The sequence below is a fragment of the Monopterus albus genome, unplaced genomic scaffold (genome assembly GCF_001952655.1).
Source record: "Monopterus albus unplaced genomic scaffold, M_albus_1.0 scaffold275.1, whole genome shotgun sequence".
In the NCBI taxonomy this organism is placed as follows: domain Eukaryota; kingdom Metazoa; phylum Chordata; class Actinopteri; order Synbranchiformes; family Synbranchidae; genus Monopterus; species Monopterus albus.
In genome coordinates this window covers 339,892-346,601 of record NW_018128155.1, presented here as the reverse complement: position 1 = coordinate 346,601, position 6,710 = coordinate 339,892, and the positions used below count along the sequence as shown (strand labels likewise).

General features: G+C 44.6%; 1 protein-coding gene across 7 annotated transcripts in view; it reads left to right on the top strand.

The window, feature by feature from the left end:
* The window catches only part of LOC109972971 (leucine-rich repeat and fibronectin type-III domain-containing protein 2-like), a 269,768-nt gene that overhangs the window by 42,573 nt on the left and 220,485 nt on the right, over positions 1-6,710 (top strand). Inside the window, exon 1 of one of the 7 annotated variants that reach the window (XM_020622239.1) lies at positions 2,914-3,517. The exons of the other annotated variants lie outside the window; for them this stretch is intronic. The gene's annotated coding sequence lies outside the window, so the exon portion shown is untranslated. Of the gene's footprint in view, positions 1-2,913; positions 3,518-6,710 lie in introns of those variants that run through there. 7 annotated transcript variants of the gene reach the window in all.

The window sequence follows — 6,710 nt, the reverse complement described above, 5'->3', positions numbered from 1 at the left end:
GGGAGATAGTGGAGCCCAGGAACTTGTAGGACTTTACTGCTGATACAGTGCTGCCAAGCATGGTAGGTTGGGGCAAGGTGGGAGGGCTCTTCCTGAAGTCCACTGCCATCTCCACTGTTTTGAGCGTGTTCAGCTCCAGGTTGTTGCGGCTACACTACAGGACCAGCTGCTCAACCTCCCGTCTGTAGGCTGACTCGTCATCATCTCTGATGAGACCAGTGACCGTTGTGTCCTCTGCAAACTGTAGGAGCTTGACAGAGGGATCCTTTGAGATGCAGTCATTGGTGTAGAATAAAAACAGCAGAGGGGAGAGCGCACATCCCTGGGGGGCACCTGTGCTTATTGTCCGGGTGCTGGATGTGGTTTTCCCCAGCCTCACCTGCTGCTTCCTGTCTGTCAGAAAGCTAGTAATCCACTGACAGGTGGGGGCAGGCACAGTGAGCTGGGTCAGTTTGGAGTGGAGGATGTCTGGGATGATGGTGTTGAATGCTGAGCTGAAGCCCACAAAGAGGGCTCATGTGTACGTCCCTGGGGAGTCGAGGTGTTGCAGGATGTAATGCAGTGCCATGTTACCATTTCAGTGCCCAAAAGAAACCCCATCAGTGGACTGAACGACTACAGACCTGTCACCCTGACATCTGTAGTTATGTAGTCCTTTGCCTGGTAGGCGAACTGCAGGGGGTCTAGTAGGGGGTGAACGATGTCCTTCAGGTGGGCCAACACCAGTCTTTCAAAGGACTACGTAACTACAGATGTCAGGGTGACAGGTCTGTAGTTGTTCAGGCCACTGATGGGGGTTTTCTTGGGCACTGAAATGATGGTGGAGCATTTGAAGCAGGAGGGGACTTCCCACAGCTCCAGTGGCCTGTTGAAGATAAGTGTGAAGATGGGGGCCAGCTGATCAGTGCACACTTTCAAGCAGGAGGGGGTCACACCATGTGGGCCAGGTGCCTTTCTGATCTTTTGTCCTTTAAAGAGGCCACACACATCCTTTTCACAGATCGTTAGAGGTGGGGAGCTGGAGGAAAGGGTGGTGATTGTTGGAGAAGCAGCTGCTGGGTCTGTGGTGGGGAGGGTGAGGGGGGAGTGTTGTCTAACCTGCAGTAGAACACATTCAGGTCATCTGCTAGTTGACAGTCCTCCACAGCAGGAGGGGATGGTTTTCTATAGCCAGGCTCCCTGACACAGATGAGGGGTCATTAGCTGAAATCTGAGCTTTCATCTTTTCAGAGTAGCTCCTCTTTGCTGCTCTGATCTCCCATGTCAGTGTGTTCCTTGCCTGGCTGTACAGAGTCCTGTCCCCACTTGTGTAAGCCTCCTCTTTGGCATGACAAAGCTGCTTGAGTCTTGCTGTAAACCAGGGCTTGTTGTTGTTGTTGTTTTATGTGCAGAAGGTCTTTTTGGGCACACACACATCCTCACAGAAACTGTTATAAGGTGTCGGACCATACAGTGATCAGAAAGTCTGAGGAATGCGCGGGGGACAGAGTGATAGGCGTCTTTTATTGTTGTGTAGCAGTGGTCCAGTGTGACTTTGTCCCTGGTGGGACAGGTGACGTGCTGTCTGTATTTGGGCAGTTTGTGGGAGAGATTTGCTCTGTTAAAGTCCCCTAGAACAATGAGTGGGGAGTCAGGATGTTCTAGCGGGACAGAGCGATAGGCATCTTTTATTGTTGTGTAGCAGTGGTCCAGTGTGACTTTGTCCCTGGTGGGACAGGTGACGTGCTGTCTGTATTTGGGCAGTTCGTGGGTGAGATTTGCTCTGTTAAAGTCCCCTAGAACAATGAATGGAGAGTCGGGATGTTCTAGCTCCAGGCTAGTGTTATACCTGGTACTTTTTACCATGCTAACTCTGAGAGACGAAGCAGTCCAAGTAACTTCAAAACAGTGCTGATTTATTCAATGAACACAGGTAAAAATTAACATTACACGCTCAGGTATCTTGCACCTCCAGCAGCTGAAAGATGAAAGACCCTGAACCACAACAGGCCTATACATTATATCACTTCGGGCTAACCCCATTCTACACAGAGAGACGCCAAACCGTGACGTCTCCCGGTGCCAGCTTTGAGCAGTAGTCAAAACATGAAGAAAAATCAATGTGTGTGTGTCTGTTGATTATGTGGTGTGTAGCTAAAAACATTCTAACACGACCTCTACTGACATGTCAGGGCATTAAACATAAGAAAATATTATGGTTATACACGTCATAATAATAATAATAAACATCCTGTCTTCTAACAGTCATCAACTTTCTATCTAGTTATCCTTGACCATAAGCAACCCGCAGCAACTCATAAGAATGTCTAAGCATTTAACAGCCTGAGCTAGACATCCTGTCTACTCTAAACATTTCTAATACATCAAGTATCTAACCAATATCTATCTGACTAAAAATACCTAACACTAGTTATCAGTTTTGCTAGCAGCCATACCGTGCTAGCATTAGCCTGCGGTGTTATGTACACTCCCATTAGCATGAAACTGTTGAATTCATGGGGAGAGTAGTTGATAACAAGAGACTCTAGGTATGCAGTACATGTCCTCTGTAGCACTGTGACATCTGTGCACCAACCTTCATTTATGTAGAAGCAAATTCCACCTCCTCTCGTTTTCCCGGTCAGATCCTTTACATGATCCTCTCTGAACACCTGGAAGCCTGGTATTCGAATTGCACTGTCCACGATCGAGTCGCTGAGCCAGGTCTCCGTGAAGCACAAAGCAGCAGAGCATGCAAAGTCAGAGTTAGTCCTGTTGATGAGAAGAATTTCATCTATTTTGTTGACCAGGGAGTGGAGATTAGCCAGGTGAACAGATGAGAGTGAGGTTCGTGTTCCCCTCTGAAAACACAGAAAGAAAAAACACAAAAGGGGACAGAGCTACTGTAACTCTTAAAAAACAAAGAGAATACCCCAAAAAAACAAGACAGTGCAAGCATTTCACAACAGCAAACACCACATGGATCTCTTAAAAACAAATCAAGAATCTTAAAAAACAATTCGAGAATACCCAGAAAACAAGACAGTACAAGCATTTCAGAGAAAGTCAGAAACAGATATCGCTCTCACTCAAATCACAGACAGGGCAGTCTGTGGTCAGAGGGGGAGGGGCGGAAGTGTACACATTCATTCATTAGCTTATGGCATGGTCCAGAGTTTTACTGTTCTTTGTGTAGGAGGGTGGCAGACAGAGGGAGGGAGGCATGGCATGGTCGAGGTCCCCGAGATGAGGACTAAGGCCTGCGGGTGCTGTTTCCCCCGAGACACCGTTTGCCTGCATGCAGCAGCAGATCCGGCCCGGGGATCAGTGGAGAACCGTCACCACAGACCACAAATCCTGGAGTCCCCAGTGAAGCATGTGCGGGACCTCTCCTCCTGCTGGAATAGTTGTCGCTGCTTGCCTTGGTGGACTCTGGTGCTGGGGTCTGCTTCTTGGACCAAGACCTAGCTGTCCAGCTGGGGCTTCCCCTAGAGGACCTTCATCAACAACTCCCTGGATGGCGCGGCTCCTAGCCAAGGTAGTTAAATAAACCTCTCCGATTGCTTTAGTCCTCTCTGGTAATCACCGTGAACAACTGTTTTAAATTACTTAGTGCACTTGTTACACCTGTGGTATTGGGTATACCTGGATAAAACGGCAAAAGCCTATGTCTCTCCTTTCCTCCGCCCCACCCCTATGATTGTGCCATTGACCTCCTCTCTGGTGTGTCACTACCCTCCAGCAGGCTTTACAACTTGTCTAAACCAGAGAGAGAGGCCATGGAGTGATATATTATGGATTCACTGTGAGCTGGTCTGATTCGCCCATCCTCCTCCCCTTTAGGCACAGGTTTCTTTTTTGTAGGCAAAAAGTACGGCACCCTCCGTCCTTGTATTGATTACCGGGCCTGAATGCAATCACAGTTAAAAACAAATACCCACTGCCCCTATTCAGCTAAGCATTGAAGTCTCTGCAAGGTGCCATGATGTTTACAAAATTGGATCTGCACAACACCTATCACCTGGTTTGCATTCGGGAGGGGGACAAATGGAAAACTGCATATAAGACCCCCATGGGGCATTACGAGTACTTGGTTATGCTGTTCGGCCTCACCAACGCACAAGCAGTGTTCCAGGCTCTTGTTAACAATATTCTGAGGGACTCTCTCAATCGGTTCATGTTTGTCTATTTGGACGACATTCTAATATTCTCCCAGAGCCTTGGTGAACATGTACAACATGTTCACCTTGTTCTGCAGAGACTCCTTGAGAATTGGCTTTTTGTGAAAAGCGAGAAGTGTGAGCTCCATGCACCCTCAGTCACCTTTTTGGGGCACATAATAGAAAAGGGGCAGATACGGGCTGACCCCAAGAAAATATGTGTTGTAAGTGAGTGGCCCACACTGAACACCGGAAGGGAGCTCCAGAATTTTCTTTGGCTTTGCAAACTTTTACTGCCGGTTTATCCGTGGGTACAGTGCCATTGCAGCCCCCCTAACTCGCCTCACTTCCACACTAACTGCGTTCACATGGACAGCTGAAACTGATTAGGCTTTTTCCATTCTTAACCAGCCTGATCCAGGCACTGGCCCACCCAATCGACTGTTTGTCCTAGACGCAGCTCGCTCTCAGGTGCTGCAGTGGTAGTGGCAACACTACGATCTTAACAGTCATAGACCAGTTTTCTAAAGCAGCCCACTTCATTGCTCTACCCAAACTCCCCTCAGCATGTGAAATGGCAGACCTCCTCGTTACTCATGTTGTCCGGCTCCATGGCATCCCCCAAGACATCCTCTCAGACCAGGGTCCCCAGTTCATTTCACACGTCTAGAAGTCCGTCTAGACTACTTAATATATGCATTTTAGCATATAAAAGGCATATGCTAAAAGGCGAGAATGTTGTCAGAAAAGAGTGTATTGTCAGAAATAAGTAATTTTAGTTTAATTCTTTATTTGTTCTGTTGTCTGTTTCTCCTCTTTCATTTTTTGTTGTGTGCCAGTTGACTACTTGTTATGAGATTGTTTTTGTCTGAAGGGGAGAGTGGGCCGGGTGCGGAGTCAGTGGAAATGATACTATATTTAGGCCTGGGCTGTAATATGAGTTTTATTTATTTATACTATGGATAAAAAGAATGACCACATTCACCTTTTGCTCCTTGTATTGTTTAAGAAAGTATTTTATTGTTGCTTCTATTGAAACTTATAGTATATTAATATTGAGAAAACATGGTCTCTTAGCTGTAAACTCATTCTTTGAATATGTGATCAATCTAAACAAACTGCTTGAGGAGGATACAGTAAGCATGAAGCTAATAACTGGCCTGGTCATTAAGGGTTTAGCTACCAGCAAAACAGAAGTAATAACACAGACTAAGTCCTTACACTGTTGCAAATGTTTTTGGTAGTGAAATCTTGATATATTGCTGGAATATTTTTCTGAAATTTATATAAAAAGAAATAACTGAAGCTTTTTCACAGAGTACAAATTAATACAGCATTCAAAATGGAACAGGCATAAAAAGGAAATGGAATAACTTGATTTGTTTTGCATGTAAAAGGTCTGACAGAGAGAGGAGTCACAGCAGTTCAAACTGTGACTGATACTGAGGCCTGATTCATTCTGAGGCATGAGACTGAGGTATCTCAGGCATAGAGTATGACTGTCCATTCTGCCACTGTACCATCAAAGGAAGCTACATTGATGTTTGGGTGTTATTGTGATGAAAAAAAGAGAAGTATAAAAGTAAAAAAATCTATGCAAACAACAATTTCAATGGTTTCCCTAAGGATGGAAAAAAAATTTCTAGGGAGGCCTTGATTTCAGAGTAAGCTGTTATGGGATGTTTTATTTATGGATCAGAAGTCTGACTAAAGTCCAAGGGATATCATATTAAAGTCAAAAACACATATTTCCAACATAATCCCAGGATATTACATAACCACAATGTCTTTGCTGTTAAATGGTATGAGTACAGGGTAGCAGTACTGATTTAATCCATGGAAAAACAGAACTCCGGTGAAGAACTGAAGCTGGGACAAAACCAACAAAACCACAAGTAAGATGAGAGCCTTTTTACGGGGTAGATCTAATATACTGGAAATCAATGGGCACTGTTGATCTGGTTATCTCATTCATAGCACAGTAAAAGAGCCAAAAGGAATCCCATCAGTAAAAGACGATCCCTATGCATTCAAGTACACTTTGCAGTAAAAAAAAAAACCTGGATTCTCTGCGAACTACTCTAGGGAAGACTGAAAGCAAACATTTTGCCCAGTCACAACTATAGAATGATTCTGGATAATTTGCTTGGTTGCATGCTTGATCCATTAATATCCACTTAAGGTGAACAGACTATCTTTAGGGACCCCTTAGGGAACTTTTAGGGAGCTTAATTAATAAATTCAAGACAGTGGATTGTTCTGACCCTTTATTGTTATTTTTCCAACCTGGTCTCCTAAATATTATACACACCAATTTCCAACAGTAAACACATGCTGAAGGAAACTTGGTTGTGAGCAGATTAGGTTTTCTATTAACATATTGAGAATATGTTGTTAATATACATATTTGGCAAGTCACATGGACACTGATATTGAATGTATCAGTAAAATGTTCACTGACAGTGTGACTGCTTTCACCAAAGTATTTGATCTTGCAGTACAAAAACCACTTGTAATGACTATAGCATTATTTCTGTAATTAGGTTTACACGCACAAGTTACAGAAAGATC